General features: G+C 42.2%; 1 long non-coding RNA gene across 1 annotated transcript; it reads left to right on the forward strand.

Annotated features, from left to right (window-relative positions):
* Positions 1-3,453: 3,453 nt before the first annotated feature.
* Positions 3,454-17,608, forward strand: LOC133228740 (uncharacterized). The gene is made up of 3 exons (XR_009730351.1): positions 3,454-3,655; positions 6,577-6,805; positions 16,965-17,608. It is a non-coding gene; the product is annotated as an uncharacterized LOC133228740 (long non-coding RNA).
* Positions 17,609-18,001: the final 393 nt, after the last annotated feature.

Here is an 18,001-nt window from a genome sequence, read left to right on the forward strand (position 1 = left end):
TTATTTGGGAAGAGCTATTATTTGAATAGATTGTTGAAATACCATTTGGTCCCAGGACAAATTAAAATTGGCTGCTGTTAGCCTTTCAGAGGATCTGGCTAAACTGGTGTTTATTCATACTCAACTCTGTGGAATTTCCAGTGTCTGGAATGTAAGAAAATATATTATTGGAGGTTGATGTCTGTGTTTTATAGTACTGGCTGATAGGCACTAGAGAGGAAAATATAATTAGGATTGTATGAACAATGTAATCTATCTGGTGCTAATGAGGACTGTTTATTCTGTTCTTTGTCAATGTTCATTTTCTCAACAAGCAAGGTTTTTTTTTTTTTTTAAATTACAGATAAAAGTGAAAAGAGAAATACCAAACACAGTTGCACTGGTTTTGGGAAACTGTCAGATCAATGGCCATATTTAGTTAATATGCTGTACTTAATACATTCAGAAAACGAAGATCATGGCATCTGGTCCTATCACTTCATGGGAAATAGATGGGGAAACAGTGGAAACAGTGTCAGACTTTATTTTTTGGGCTCCAAAATCACTGCAGATGGTGATTGCAGCCATAAAATTAAAAGATGCTCACTCCTTGGAAGGAAAGTTATGACCAACCTAGATAGCATATTGAAAAGCAGAGACATTACTTTGCCAACAAAGGTCCGTCTAGTCAAGGCTATGGTTTTTCCTGTGGTCATGTATGGATGTGAGAGTTGGACTGTGAAGAAGGCTGAGTGCCGAAGAATTGATGCTTTTAAACTGTGGTGCTGGAGAAGACTCTTGAGAGTCCCTTGGACTGCAAGGAGATCCAACCAGTCCATCCTGAAGGAGATCAGCCCTGGGATTTCTTTGGAAGGACTGATGCTGAAGCTGAAACTCCAATACTTTGGCCACCTCATGCGAAGAGTTGACTCATTGGAAAAGACTCTGATGCTGGGAGGGATTGGGGCCAGGAGGAGAAGGGGATGACAGAGGATGAGATGGCTGGATGGCATCACCAACTCAATGGACATGAGTTTGAGTGAACTCCGGCAGTTGGTGATGAACAGGGAGGCCTGACATGCTGCGATTCATGGGGTCTCAAAGAGGACACGACTGAGCGACTGAACTGAACTGAACTGAACTGAACTGAATCCATCTTTAATACTGTTCATCACAGACAGCTCCTGATTACCCTGTCAGCACTAACTTTCCAGTCAGGTGAATGTCATTTTGGGTGGTGAATTTTTCCACCTAGTAATTAATCCCAGTCAAAACTTCAGAAGAATGAAGCCCCAGCCTATATCATATGCTAAAATCATGAGAGACCAAGAAGCAGAAAAGCCTAATCAAGCCACTTCTGAATTCCTCATCCACAGACACCATGAGTGATTATCAACGATCACTACATTAAACCTCTGAATTGTGAAGGTGAGTTTTACACAGCAATGAAAAACTAATATAACTACTGAGTTTTTTTGTCGGCGGGGGGGGGGGGGCGGAGTGGGGTGGAGAACAAACTTTATTCAGACACATTCCCACATTCACTTATTCAACAAATATTTACTGGGCACCTGCTCTGCACTGGGTCCTGAGGCAGATAGAACAAGTCAGTCAGATCCATTACTTTCCTGATATTTAGTTGCTAAGTGGTGTCCAACTCTTTCATGGACTGCAGTAGGCCAGGCTTCCCTGTCCTTCACTATCTCCCGGAGTTTGCTCAAACTCAGTGTCCATTGAGTCAGTGATAGCATCCAACCATCTCACCCTCTGTCGCCCCCTTCTCCTCCTGCCCTCAATCTCTCCCAGCATCCTAACTTTCCGAGTCCTCTGTAACTTAAGAGTCAGCCAAGCACAGAGGTCACCACGTCACATGGGACAGGGGCTGCTAATTCTGAGAACAGCACACTCAGGATGCAGAGGGTCTGTCTTCAGTCCTTCAAGGCCAGGTTGGCTTTTCAGGGATGCCAACACCTTCTCAGTTCAATAAAACTTCCTGGTGGTTCTAGTTGCATGGAAATTGGGGTTATTAATCCTGACTTCCTGTTCCAAATACTTAGTGAAGATAAAGACTGACCTAAAAGTGCAGCTTTATTTCAGTTTGAGGTTGAGGCAGTGCATGGGAATCTGACTGAAATTATAAGAAATAACTGGTTGTTGCCACAGCTGGGTTCCTGAGAGTCTGTGGTATAAGTCAAAAGTTATTTTTAGGAAAAGAGGAAGAATTTTCAGCTGATATGAGAAAAGGAATAATTGTCTATTCATTTATTTAAGAATTATTTTTTGATCATCTGTTATATGCCTGGCATTGTTCTGGGTGAAATAAAAAACAACAGAAATAAGGTTGGTATCGCCATAGTGTTTACAATCAAGGTAGGGGAGAAATAAAACAAGTAAAAACTAAAAGGGTGAGATAATTACAATTCATGGTGATTATCTTGATAAGTATGAGTCAGGAGAGTGACTAGGATCCAGGCCATATTGGAAGGGACTGTCTGAGGAGCTGCCATTCCAAGAAAGACCTGATAAATCAGAAAGAGTCATTAGTGTAAGGCTCAGGGGAATGAATATTTCAGGGAGCGAGAATAGCAAGTAGGATGTGCTAAGGTCTTGAGGTATGAAGGAGCTTTGCTTATTGGTAAAAGAGCTGAAAGGGTCATGGTGACTTGAGAGCGATGAGTAGAGAAGTAGACAGGGAGCAGGTGTATCCATGAGAACTTGGGTGCTGAGCACATAATATTTGTAAAGTCCTAGGCTGCTCAGGAGGAGAAGGCAATGGCACCCCACTCTAGTACTCTTGCCTGGAAAATCCCATGGACGGAGGAGCCTGGTGGGCTGCAGTCCATGGGGTCGCTAAGAGTCGGACACGACTGAGCAACTTCACTTTCACTTTTCACTTTCATGCATTGGAGAAGGCAATGGCAACCCACTCCAGTATTCTTGCCTGGAGAATCCCAGGGATGGGGGAGCCTGGTGGGCTGCCATCTATGGGGTCACACAGAGTTGGACATGACTGAAGTGACTTAGCAGCAGCAGCAGCAGGCTGCTCAGGTGCTCAAGAATAAAGTGACATAGTTGTGACCGCTAAGGAGCTTTGGAGAAGGGAATGGCAATCCACTCCAGTGTTCTTGCCTGGAGAATCTCATGGACAGAGGAGCCTGGAGGGCTACAGTTCGTGGGATTGCAAAAAGTCGGACACAACTGATCAATTAACACTACTACTGCTAAGGAGCTTACACTCTAGATAAGGAAAAGCTACATGAAATTAAAGAACTGTTGTATAAGAAATATCCATCATTTGTCCCCTCTATTATTTCATCTTAGAAAGCTAGTTCCACCCCGAGCCCTGACCAGAGACTTCCTACTCTTATTACATTGTGACCTCATCTCCTGGTCCCAGATGATTGGTCTAGAAGTAAACATTTGACCTCAGCTAGGCCAATCAGATTCTTTCCACTTGATATTCCATCTATTAGTGACACGGTCTTGACTTGTTTCAGGGAAACTCAACACCAAGGGGCAGCAGAGAAACCAGACCAAGAAAACTCAATGATGGCGGACAAGAAAAAGAATAATAATAACAGTAATAGCATAGACCCATTAACCACACACTAGATCCCTGACTTTATTCTAAGCACTTTAAATATTGATATGTTTAATCTTCACAACCACCTGTGAAGTAGGTATTTTTAAATGTTTATTTATTTAGATATTTATTTATTTAGGCTGCACTGGGTCTTCATTACTGCAAGTGAGTTTTCTCTAGTTGCAGTGAGCAGGGGCTACTCTCTAGTCGCGGTGCTCAGGTTTCTCATTGCAGTGGCTTCTCTGTTGCAGAGAACTGGCTGTAGAGCACAGGCTCAGTAGTTGTGGCACACAGGCTTAGTTGTCCCTTGGCATGTTTAATCTTCTCAGTCCAAGGACTGACACCATGTCTCCTGCACTGGCAGGCTTCTCTGGTGGCTCAGATGGTAAAGAATCTGCCTGCCATGTGGGAGACCTGGGTTCAATCCTTGGGTTGGGAAGATCCACTGGAGAAGGGAATGACTACCCACTCCAGTATTCTTGCCTGGAGAATTCCATGGACAGAGGAGCCTGGCAGCCTACAGTCCATGGGGTTGCAAAGAGTCAGACAGGATTGAGTAACTTTCACTTTCACTTTGCATTGGCAGGTGGATTCTTAACCCCTGGACCCTCAGGGAAGTCCTAAAATAGGTATTGCTTTAGCTATTTTACAAATGAGAGGACTGAAGCACAGTCTGGAAATGAAAAATGCAGAGAGAGGATCAACAACAAGATACCACTAGGTCCCAAAGGCAAAGAACAACTGATTAACCGCTAACAATCTAAGATCTCAGCAGGAGAAAACTGATACCACTGTGCTTGGCATGTGAATGGTGCTCACGCTCTGTTGTCTGGTTTTCCCCTTAAGAACCTCACACCCCCCACCCCAGCCTTTGAGGAGGTTTGTTCAGGGGCTTTAAGCTCTCATCTGAAAGCCCACATGCCAGGGGCCTCTGTGAAATGAGAGCTGAGGGCAGCCCTCACCCTTCTCACTCCTCAACGTCCTCAGAAAGGTCAGGTTGACTCTTTCACCCAAAGGGCATGTACTCCCCAGCTCGGCATGAGTGAGTGAGTGAGTGAAAGTCAGTTAGTCATGTCCGACTCTTTGCAACCCCATGAACTATATAGTCCATGGAATTCTCCAGGCCAGAATACCAGAATGGTTAGCCTGTCCCTTCTCCAGGAATCTTCCTGATCTAGGAATCGAACCAGGGTCTCCTGCACTGCAGGCAGATTCTTTACCAACTAAGCTATCAGGGAAGCCCGGCTCAGGTTATATTCAATATCCCTTCCTATCCTTTTTAACCCACGAAGGCCAAGCCTTTTTGTGTTTTTGAAGCCTCCTTTTAAGCACACACTCTTTAGTTTGGTTCTTAACAACACCACTGAAAGGTTGTTGCTGAACCAACAAAAGATGTCAATTCTTGGTCTCCCGAGGAGAAGAATTCAATCTGGGGCCAGAGACAAGGCTTGATCGCTCAGAGCTTTTGTGTAATAAAGTTTTATTAAAGTATGAAGGAGATATAGAAAGCTTCTGACATAGACATCAGAAGGGGGCAGAAAGTATACCCACCTGCTAGTTTTTAGCTGGATGTTATATAGTTACTGCTGCTGCTCTTCAGTCGTGTCTGACTCTGTGCGACCCCATAGATAACAGCCCACCAGGCTCCCCCGTCCCTGCTAGCAGTCTGTTAATGAAAGAAAGGAATGTCTTAAAACTCAGAGAATGGCACCAGGCCCTTCATCCATAAGATGTATTTTGGGATACTCTTAGCATCAGATGAGTTATCCCGGGCCATAAAACAGTTGACTTGAATTTTGTATAGAGGCAGGTTACCATAGAAATAGTTTTGTTTACATAGATTAGGGGAACAATGTCTGAGTATAACATATTGTTTGTCAAATCGGTTCTGAGCCATTAGGCTGAACCGACTTGAAGACAGAGTCTGGGGTAAATGCACAGTACATTAACATAGCTTAAGACAAACATCTCTGTAAGAGAAATGCATTGGTTAACTCAAGGTTTGAGAATAGTTAACTTCAGGTGGAACCAGGTGTCATTATGGCAACACAGTATTTTAAGAGAAACCTCTTTTTAAATGTGTATAGACAAGGAAAAAATATATCACTAGTTTGTTTCTTCCTGCCACTTAGAGAGAGAAAAAATGTCTGACACTTGCAGCCTATTTCCTCCATTTGGAGACCCCTGGCCTTCCTGCCTGTTATCCTCTCACCACCTTGCGTCCTAGAAAATCATAATGCCATCCAGACAGAATGTCGTGAGGTTGTCATTGACTTAACTCTGATCCTGTAGCTCAAAGGTTTGGGAAATCTTGCTGTTGAAGGCATTTTCCTCTAACTGCTCCACAAAGAGACAGCAGGATTAATAGTTGGCTGTAAAACGGGCAATTTGCAAGTTGTGGGATGTAGCGAGATGGTGCCAGAAGGTACCCAGGATCTTCCGCCAAGAGGGAGCAGGGATTTCTTGAGGTCCAAGTGACTCCCCCAAAGGCCATGTTGCTGAAGAAGTGCTGTTTGGAAGAAGCCCCAGGAGGGGCCCACTTCTGAGGCTGGCAGTGAGCAACACAGACTGGGCTCCCAGTGTTGAGTCAAATCTATCCACCAAGGGTTTATCAAGCACCTTCATGGTGTGCTGTTCTAGGCTCACAGATTAGCAAGGAGAAAAACAGACCAATGATCCTGCCTTCATGAAGCTTACATTTGAGAAGAGAAAGGCAGAAAAGCTAATAAAGTATATTGCATGACAGAGAAATACAAATACAGCCAAATAAAGTCAGAAGGGAGATAAGGATTTTTGTTGATGGGGATTGCATTTTAAACTAGGTAGCTTGGAAATGCTTCCCTGAGAAGGTGACATTTGAATAACTTGGGGATAGAAATATAGAAAAACCAAATAATAAATATAATGATGATGATGATGACAATAACAATTACAATAATAATAAACACTTACATGTTACTTAGTAGGTACCCCTACTGTCCTAATACTTTACCTCATTGTTTCTTCATTTACAGATAAATAAACTAAAGAGCAAAGAATTAAGAAGCTTGCCCAAGTTCACAAGGGCAGTAAAATGCAAAGACAGGCAACGACCCAGCAGTCTGGCCACAGTGTCCACTCTCTGAAGCTCAGTGGCCCTTTGTATTTCCTATAATATAGAAGGAAATGGATATATTTGCATGTCCAGAAAGAGAGACAAGACTCTTGAGTCCTGCCTTGGCTGCCCATAATCCCCATAATGTGGTAAGTCATTTACCGTCTCTTACTCCTTATCAAAACATCATTGACAATAACAGCACCTGCTTTTCAGGGCTGCTGTGAAGTTAAAATGAGCTATATATATACAGTTCTTGAAAGACTTCCTGGAACATGGTAAGTACTCCATAAAGAAGGTTAGTGTCTTGATGATGGTTGTCCCCTTTTAAATCATCAGTATGGTGTACGGGAAAATAAAGTCACCCTTGGTGGAGAGAAGTTCAGGAAACACTGACCTGTCATCTCTGGTAGCTGTTCAGAAGGGCCCACCTTCCAACACTTCTTACTTTTTCAGCCGATAAACAACGTGTCCAGGGAGAAGGGCTTTTTGTTCCCAATCATCAACAGAGATAAATGGGATGTGCAGACAGGAGAAAAGTGGAGAAGGAAATCCTGAAATTGCCCCTATGGGTCCCCTAGGAAGAAGCATGTGTCCTTGTAACAACATCCCATGGGTCCAAATGCTTGATATTAACAACAGCATTAATATACCCATGGTTATCTCTGTATAAGGAGTCATCCGAAGTTCTCTGGTTTTAAAGTTTTACAGAACCGTCCATCCTGTAGCCTCTACAGGCAATAATTTGTTAAATGCCTGCACAAAGAAAATGCTAGCCTAAGATGAGGACAGGAACACGAAAGGAAAACCTAGAAAGTTTTATCTTTATTTTGGACACTCTAGGAACATGAGAGCATCTTATGTTTCCCAGGGAAATATACTTTATTTCACCTCTTTATCTACTAGTCTCTGCTTTTCTTAGCAGCAGTCTTTACAACAAACTTTCTTAACTGACAAACTCAAACTCCAATCAAACTCCAATCTAAAGGCCCATTAGAGGGAAGGAACAGGGTCTGATGTATGGAACAGGGTCAGTGAGATTGCTCGGAATGATGGGGAAGAAGGAAGATCTCTTGGGTGTGTGAATGGGGCTCTTAGTGAACTCTTACCTCTGTTCTCTCCTTTACAAGTTCCAACTTCCATTCCTTGTGACTTTCAAACAACGGAATGTGTTACTTAAGCCAATTACGTGTCTCTTGTTTTTTGTCTCCCTCTTGGGCAAAATTCTGATTTAATTTCAACCCATAGGAAGTTTGGGCCCATCACATTTGAATGTGGTCATACATATATGAGATGGCTCCACCCCAAATGTCTCCTGTATCTGCTGTTGTGGATGTGGACAGAAACGTTACCTGTTGGTGGCTCAGTTGGTAAAGAGTCTGCTTGCAATGCCAGAGACCCAAGTTCAAGCCCTGGGTCAGGAAGATCCCCTGGAGAGGGAAATGGCAACCCACTCCAGTATTCTTGCCTGGCCTGGTAGGCTACATCCATGGCGTTACAAAGATTCAGACATGACTGAGTGACTAAAGTATGTGCGCGCGTGAGTGCACACACACAGTCACACACACACACACACGCGGTCTCAAAAATAGCCCCCAGGCACCCATATGGATTTGGTAGCTGGAGTTCCACCCTTAAAGCACTCATGAAATTCTCCTTTGGGGACTTTGGGACTATCCTCCAGTATCTGTGGGATTTTTATCTAGGTCAGTCCATCAGTATTCACACACATGTCAGGAATCATCAAAAGACAGAAATTCAGGCATTCAGGACATCTGGTTTACCGCCTCCCCTTGCCCCCCCCCCCTTGCCCCCCAACTCAGTGGTCGCACCTGCCCCACTTGGCTGTTTGCAGCCACAATAACTTCACATAGACCGGATGTCTTGCTGTGAGAGTTAAATATATTTGACCGAATCAATAGCGTTATTGTTCTGGGGCCAAAATATCTCTGGCTCATAACCTGGCTGTTGTTTCCCATATTAAGTGAGTGTGATGTGAATTTCTAGCCCTGCCTTGGTAAAATGCTCCCAGCCCTTTAAGAAGACGAAAGAAATAAGAACAACCCCTCTGAGCACTCCCCTGACATAACTTTTCATTTCACCGGTTACACCACAGCAGCAGAACAAATATTACAGGCTCGCGTAGAGTTCTATAATGAATCCAATAAATGGCAGGAGCCTCCTATCCTCAGCTGTTCTCATTTAGGATGTGTTTTTCTTCTCTAATATGTTTCGTCCCCAATTCTTTGTGCCGTGAATCCACTACAGTAAAAACCTTTAAGAATCTGAAGTTCACCAGGAGCCATCCTCCACTTACAGCACAGAAATTGCTGGCTCTGGCACTCTCTGTGCTGTCGGTTTAATCTGAACATAAATACAGGTATTTGTGGCAGCAGTCACTAAAAGTAAAACTGTCAAACTGTCCAAACAAACTCAGAAACCCTGCCTGAGATATGTGTTCACTCTCCTCTCTTATATGGCTCCGCCTTTCCTTCAATTCAACCCAGAAGAGTGCAGGAGTAGAGTTGCTCCCCTTCTGCTTGGGATGAGTGGGGACAACCACCTTCTACCACAGCCTATTCTAGAATCAAAACCCACACCATTAGGGGACTTGATTCTAGCCCCAAATCATCAAAACATGGGACTTCCATTGCCTTAACACAGCTGCTCATTGGCAGTGAAAACTGACTCCTGAAATAAAGAGGAAAATTCAAGTGTGACAGTTCAGTTCAATTCAGTTGCTCAGTCGTGTCCGACTTTCTGCGACCCCATGGACTGCAGCACGCCAGGCCTCCCTGTCCATCACCAATTCCCGGAGTTTACTCAAACTCATGTCCATTGAGTCGGTGATGCCATCCAACCATCTCATCCTCTGCCATCCCCTTCTCCTCCTGCCTTCAATCTTTCCCAGCATCAGAGTCTTTTCCAGTGAGTCAGTTCTTCGCATCATGCGGCCAAAGTATTGGAGCTTCAGCTTCAGCATCAGCCCTTCTAATGAATATTCAGGACTGATTTCCTTTAGGACTGACTGCTTTGATCTTCTTGCAGTCCAAGGGACTCTCAATAGTCTTCTCCAACACCACAGTTCAAAAGCTTCAATTCTTCAGTGCTCAGCTTTCTTTATGGTCCAACTCTCACATCCACGCATGACTACTGGAAAAACCATAGCTTTGACTAGACGGACCTTTGTTGGCAAAGTAATGTCTCTGCTTTTTAATATGCTGTCTAGGTGACAACCAGTTTCCAAATTTCAGATTCTTTTCCATTATATTTTATTATGGGATATTGAATTTAGTTCCCTGTAGTATACAGTAGGACCCTGTTGTTTATCTATTTTATATACAGTAGTTTGTATCTGCTAATCCCAAACTCTTAATTTATTCCTTCCAACCCTCTTCCCCCTTTGGTACCCACAAGTCTGTTTCCTATGTCAGTGAGTCTGTTTGTTTTGTAAGTAAGTTAGTTTGTATCACATTTTTAGATTCTACATATAAGTGATATTATGTGATATTTGTCTTTATCTGACACTCCAATTTGCATGATAATCTCTAGATCCATCCAAGTTGCTGCAAATGGCATTATTACTTTTTTCATGGCTATGTAATATTTCAAATGGCAACCCACTCCAGTATTGTTTCCTGGAGAAGCCCATGGACAGAGGATACTGGTGGGTTACAGTCCATGGGGCCACAAAGAGTCGGATATGACGGAGCAACTAACACAACACAACAATATTTATATATATTCTGTATGTACATGTATATCTGACATCCTCTATCTGTTTAACTGTTGATGGACATTTAGGTTGTTTCCATGTCTTAGCTATTGTAAGTAGTGCTGTTATGAACATTGGGGTGTGTATATCTTTTTAAACTAGAGTTTTCTCCAGACATATGCCTAGGAGTGGGATTGTTGGATCATATGGTAGCTCTATTTTTAGCTTTTTAAGGAACCTCTATACTATTTTCCATAGCGTTTGCACCAATTTACATTCCTATCAACACGGTAGGAGGATTCCCTTTCTCCACAGTCTCTCCTGCATTTATGATTTGTATGCTGCCTGTGATGTATCTCATTTATAATCATCCTCTTCTTACAATGACTGACAGTGATTTTCCATCTGTAGGGTAGATGCCATTTCTTAATTATCTGTATTTAAGTTAAATAAGGTGTTTCAAGATAATTTTAAGTAAATAACATTGATACTGTCGTATGTTGTATTATATGATTATACTACAGTAAATAAGGCAAAAGTCAACACTGTGACATAAAATGCTGAAAATTAGTTAAATCTGTAAAAAGAAGACCAAAGGATGCATATAACAAAAAAGAAACATTTTCACAGATATCAAGAGCAACCTAGTGGTTCTAGTGGAGAGAGGGAAGGGGAGGGCAACATGGGGTATGAAGTATGGGGTTTGAGGTATGGGATGAAGAGGTACAAATTATTATATAGAAAACAGATAAGCAGTAAGGAGTCATTGTACAGCACAGGGAAATAGAGCCATTATTTCATAATGATTTTAAGTCAAATATATTCTATAAAAATACAGAATCAAAAAATAAAGAAAATGACAGAATCCACACACTTGTGTGCATTTCATAATTAATGAAACCTCAATTTATGAAAGTCGTGGTGAGTAATAATGCAAGAGGTCATACCCTCTGAAGCCTTCTGTTCTGACCTAAATATTTCATATTCCTTAGTACTGTAAAAATACATTGATTCTACTCACTTTATATTAAGCAGGATTTTGTAAAGTGCTGGGACTCCCCTGGGTGGTGCCCAGTGTGATTTTAAGTGACCACCCCGTCAAGACAGAACTTTAGAACTGAGAATCACATAGTGAGAAATTGTATTCCCTCTTCAATTCTCTTTCAATCCTTTCTATTAAAGCAAAGGAAAAAAATCATTTTGAAGGCAGAAATCATTAACAACTCTAACATTTGCCAATACCCGTTTTTAACCTAGAGAGACCTGGCCTTAAGCCCAGAGCCTTTGCAAGAACCAGAATCTAACTAGAAGTCTGTTTGTAGCAGTTAAATTTTTTATCATTGCAGTTATCAAAGTCCCAACCTACAGCACTCATATAACAGATTTTTTTTTATTCTTCTCTGGAGCATCTTTCTGCAAGGGGGTGACTCCAGGGTTCTTCAGTTCCTAGAAGCTAGAACGTATCAGATATGTCAGGCTGGGTCTCTGCATTTCTATTAGTGTTTCCAGAGCAGCTGGAAATGGGTGACTCCAAACATCAAACCCTCAGGCATTAGCTTCCTAGACATGAAACGTGGGTAAAGTGACCCTTTCCCTCACCCCAGGAAAGCCTTTCTCCTGGAAAGACTGGTTTATCTGGGAGTTTTCCCCCTACCTCTGAGCCCCTTTCTATCTATAAGGCCAGGAGTGCATCACATGCCCAATTCTGCTCCGGACACAGGACAAAGGGGTCACCATGGCTTAGAGCAGCCATGATCTGCCCAGAGGACCAAGGGAGGGGCAAGACCTCATCCCAGCAGGACCCAGGTGTATATGAAGGATACATGGGTTTACCTCACTGCCCACTCTCCTGTCTCAGGCAGGAATGCTCTGAATACACCCCCTCTGAGAGCAGAGAACCTCTCCTGTCCTCAGAAGCCTCCTGGGCACCATTCTATGGATTTGAGGCTGTGTCTTAAGTATGAAACTTGCAGCCAAGCTTAAGCTGCTCCCCAAGACAAAACACAGGCTCATCTCTGTATCAGGATGGCTGGAGCACAGTTTATGACTCTAGGATGGACAACTTCGTTGTTACCCTTTTACTGATCTCAAGCCTAAGATTTCACATGAAAGAGGAGAGGATGTTTTTCTGAAGGAACTAACTGAAACCAGTTAGGTTAAGCGGACTGAAAGCAGGATTCTCTCCTTAATGGGTTCTCACATCTCTTCCAAAGAAAATTTCATTAAGGATTCAGTTCAGCTAAAACTCTTCAGTGCTAACTGAGGGGAATTTCAGATTATGTTAAAGTCTGAATTATGAAATTTTGAAAAGAAATGTGATTTTGTTGTCAAATACAGTAGCTAAGATAATTCAAATAAGGCTGATCAACATTGGAAAACAATGAATAATGGTAATAAATTCTCATTATCCCTTTGGATCAGTAAAAACGAGGGTCTGTTTTCATCTTTCTTCACATGATTTGATATTGCAATATTCCTACTCGTTACACTTGTTGGTGCTATTAATGTGGATTTGCTTACCAAACGTTTTGTTAATGAACTTATAACATGGCCCTGCTAATCTTCATGAGTTTTACATTGGAGATTCTTTAATTTATAGGCTAATAGCATCCTAAGCAACAATTGTATTTTAAGAGAAATGTAGCCAGCTTGCAGACTGCCATTACTAAGCTCCAGCTATGCCCTGGCTTTATGTCAAGACCTTTGGTCATCATAACAATCATGAGGCCAGACATGCTATGACCCCACTTCACAGACAGGGCCTAAAAGGGCTTTGATAGGGGCTTCAATAAAGCTTTTCCTTACTTAAAGAAAAAAAAAGAAAATGAAACTTGCCATCTTCCTGTCTTTGAATATAAACAAGTGAAGATGGACAAAACCTGAAACTGCCCAGCTTTAAGTTTTTTGGTGTATTAAATAATAACCATTTTGTTTAAAACATTCTGGTTGAATATTCTGTTACTGTTCAAAAGCAGCATCAGAAGAGTCACAAAGTAGCTGAGCTTCTAAGTGTGAAATTCCAAAATCTTTGAGGTAGATGAAGATAGACAAAGGTTGGATATAACCTTTCCTGAGACCCTAAAAATGCAAAAGGTAAAACACTGCTTATGCACATTAAGCATGAAATTGTCTAGCATGAAACTGACCCTAGCACAATAGTCCTGTCTTTCTCAGAGCGGTTTCCAAATGTTATCACCTGCCTGTGTTGAGTGTGAGTGCTGCTCTGTGCCCTCATGGAACACGTGAACATGGACAGCCACCTTGGATGCATTGATTCACATTTCAGAACTCTGACCTGGATGTATGGAGTGCATAGTTTCAATGAAGCAAGACTGCCAGATAAAGACAAAACTACCACGTGTGGAACTGAATGGGTGCAGGAATCTACCTGACTTCTTTCTAGCTCATGTATTAGGTGCAATCAGCCTATACTATCAATTGTCAGAAGTTCATATAGAAAATATACACATGAACACAAATAAATGGGAAGATATCTATATTCAAGTTTTAGAGGAGTTAATATTGTTTAAATGTCTATACTACCCAAAATCATTTATAGACTCAATGCATTCCCTACCAAGATTCCAATGGCATTTTTCACAAAAATAAAATAAAAAACAATTCTACAATATGTACAGAACCACCATAAAATCCCCCATCCAAAGCAATATTGAGAGAGAACATAGCCAAGACACCATGCTTCCTGATTTCAAACTATATTACAAAGCTATAATAATGAAAATAATATGGCACTGGCATAAAAGCAGACATATAGGCCAATGGAACAGAACTGAGAGCCCAGAAATAAACCCACACATATAAGATCAACTAATATTTAACTTAATATTCAATAGGCAAAGAATATTGCCTTCAGTAGTGTTGGGGAAAACTGGTTATTCACATGCAAAAGAATGAAAGTGGACCCCTCTTTTATATTATTCATGAAAATTAACTCAGAATAGATTAAGGACTCAACTATAAGGTCTGAAAGTGTAAGATTCCTAAAAGCCCACACAGGGAGAAACCTCTTTGATTTTTTTCAAGTCTGACACTAAAAGCAACAAAAGCAGAAGTAAGTAAATAGGATACATCAAACTAAAAAGACTTTGCCTAGAAAAGAAATGATCAACAAAATGAAAACTTAAGGAATGGAAGAAAATATTTGCAAATCATGTGTCTGATAAAGTGTTAACATCCAAAAAACATAAGGAAATCATAGAACTCAATATAGCCCCAAAATCTGAAAATCTGATTAAAAAATGAATAGACATTTTTCCAAAGACAACATATGAATGGCCAAAAAGCACATGAAAAGGGGCTCAAAATCACTGACCATCAGTTCAGTTCAGTCGCTCAGTCGTGTCCAACTCTTTGCGACCCCGTGAATCGCAGCGCGCCAGACCTCCCTGTCCATCACCAACTCCTGGAGTTCACTCAGACTCAACGTCCATCGAGTCAGTGATGCCATCCAGCCATCTCATCTTCTGTCGTCCCCTTCTCCTCCTGCCCCCAATCCCTCCCAGCATCAGAGTCTTTTCCAACGAGTCGGGGAAATGCAAATCAAAACCAAAATGACACACCACCTCACCTCTGTTAAATGGTTATCATCAAAAAGACAACAGATGAATGCTAGTGAGGATGTGGAGAAAAGGGAGCCCTAAGGCACTGTTGCTGGGGATGCAAACTAGTGCAGCCACTGCTAGAAAAACAGCACGGAAGCTCCTCAAAAATTAAAAATAGAATGACCATAGGATCCAGCAATCCCACTTCTGGGTATTTACCCAGAGGAAATAAAATCACTATCTTGTAGAGATGTCTGCACCTGAAAATTCACTGCAGTACTATTAATAATAACCAAGACATGGAAACAACCTGCTGCTGCTGCTCAGTCGCTTCAGTTGTGTCCGACTCTGTGCGACCCCATAGACGGCAACCCACCAGGCTCCGCCATCCCTGGGATTCTCCAGGCAAGAATACTGGAGTGGGTTGCCATTTCCTTCTCCAATGCATTAAAGTGAGAAGTGAAAGTGAAGTCGCTCAGTCGTGTCCAACTCTTAGCGACCCCATGGACTGCACCCTACCAGGCTCCTGCGTCCATGGGATTCTCCAGACGAGTACTGGAGTGGGTTGCCATTGCCTTCTCCAGAAAACAACCTAAGTGTCCACTAATAGATGGAGGGATAATGGAAATGTGGTATGTATATAAAATGGAATATTATTCAACCATAAAAAAAGAAAGAACTCATCATTTGCAACAATGTGAATGCATCTGGAGGGTATTACGCTAAGTGAAATAAGATAAAGACAAACACTGCATTCTCTGACTTATATGTGAAATCGAAAAAAGCTGAACGCAAAGAAACAGGGTAGATTCAGGACTCCCAGGGGCTGAGATGGTGGTGGGGATGAGGTGATGTTAGTCAAAGAGTACAAATTTCCAATTAAAATCATGGAAATCTAACATTCAGCAGGCAGTTAGCATTAGCAAGATTGTATCATATACTTGAAAGTTGCTCCAAGAGTAAGTTTTAAACGTTCTTGCCATAACAATACGGAGAAGGCAATGGCACCCCACTTGCCAGGAAAATTGCCAGGAAAATCCCATGGATGGAGGAGCCTGGAAGGCTGCAGTCCATGGGGTCGCTGAGGGTCAGACACGACTGAGCGACTTCACTTTCACTTTTCACTTTGATGCATTGGAGAAGGAAATGGCAACCTGCTCCAGTGTTCTTGCCTGGAGAATCTTAGGGACGGGGGAGCCTGGTGGGCTGCCGTCTATGGGGTCACACAGAGTCAGACACGACTGAAGTGACTTAGCAGCAGTAGCAGCAGCAGCCATAACAATAACAAAATGGCAATTATGTGACCCAGAGGGATGTGTTAAGTTGACTGTGGTGATCATTTCACAATGTATCAGATCAGATCAGATCAGTCGCTTAGTCATGTCCACCTCTTCGCGACCGCATGAATCGCAATGTATACACATATCAATTATCCTACTGTACACCTTAAACTTACATAATGTTATCTGAGAATTATATCTCAGTAGAGCCAGAGGGAAGAATAAAGAAAATATGCACACGAAGCTTCCTTCCATCTGCCTGGTAAATGGATCTGTTAAAAAAAATATCCAGCCCCCGTTAGCTAACCTATAAATACAAAATATTTTTCACAGTTCAGAAATATCCGTCCTTTCTCAGATCCCAGGCTGACATCAATCCTATCTAGACATTTTGTGTGACAGGATGCCCTCCCCTCCAGCTGAGTCTTACTGCATCCACCGAGGGCTAATACACCCGTCAGAATGTCATCTGTCTTAGTTTTACTGCCTGGTAAAATTCAAGATTTTATTAAAAAATTGCTCCATGACAGATTGAGAGGACATAATTTAGGGAGATTAAATAGTCTAGGTTTTAGATGCCTGGAAGTGTTTACATCAGCGAGCCATATCAAAATAGTTGGGAAATGATGCATGGTCCACTCCAGGCCATTTCTCAGCTGAACAGCAGAGAGTCAGCCCCATTATGTCCCAAATGTGTGTGTTTCCTCCAATAATGAGGAATTAAAAATAACTTTCTCACTTCTTCCTCTAGGTGATGATCAGCCAGCCGACTGCCATCAGGCAACCCACAGGAGGAAAGCTCGCTGGTTATTGTTAAAAAAAAAGAGAGAGAATAAAATAAATAACCATGTGCACATTATTCAAATGAAATTTTAATCAATTCAGAGCCTGTTCCCAAACTTTCTGAGACTGCTCATGATAACGAACTCTCTGGGCTCTTCTTCCTCCTGCTTGCCGTATTATGCTAAGTGGACTGCATCAACAACGCTGATGGGAGGAAAATTTCTTACTGCTGGACTGTGGTTTGGAGGATCTGTTGGAATATCTTAATTCCCCTCTTCCAGCCTCAGTATCTCCCTGCCTCTTTGTTGGGGGTGAAATGGATGGGTTTTGCATATGCTTTCTGAGCTGCACAGGAAGTGTCTCAACTCAAGGGAGTCTGGGGTTTTCTTTCATTTGCATCTTTGAAGACAATCCCAGCTCCAACCAAAGCACAAACAACACTGAAGTGATGCTGAATCATTATTGCCCTTGTCTCCACAGCCTGACAGCCTCATTCTCCGTTTAGTATCACTTTGGGATTAGTGGAGCGATCAGGAATGACCCGAGTGTCTGAGGACTTGTGTTCTGACAAGGGGGCTCCCATCGACCCAAGGGCATTTTGGGTAAGTTACACATGCTTGGTCTCCCTACTTACAAAGTAAAGGTCAACTCCAATCTGACCTTATCCAAGGGCCTCAAAGAGTCACATAAGGTGAATGAGTGAGGCACATTTCTATTTTTAATTGGAAGATAATTGATTTACAATGCTGTGTTTATTTCTGCCATACAACAGCGTAAATCAGCCATAAGTATACATATATCTCCTTTCTGTTGAGCCTCCCTCCCACCCTCTCATCCCATCCCTCTAGATCATCACAGAGCCCCAGGTTGAGCTCCCTGTGTTATAGCAGCCTCCCACATATTTCAGTGCAACTCTCTCAATTTATTCCACTCTTTCCTTCCCCCACTGTCTCCACAAGTCCATTCTCTATGTTTGCGTCTCTATTCCTGCCCTGTAAATAGGTT

Source organism: Bos javanicus, chromosome 17 (assembly GCF_032452875.1).
Source record: "Bos javanicus breed banteng chromosome 17, ARS-OSU_banteng_1.0, whole genome shotgun sequence".
NCBI classification, from domain to species: Eukaryota; Metazoa; Chordata; class Mammalia; order Artiodactyla; family Bovidae; genus Bos; species Bos javanicus.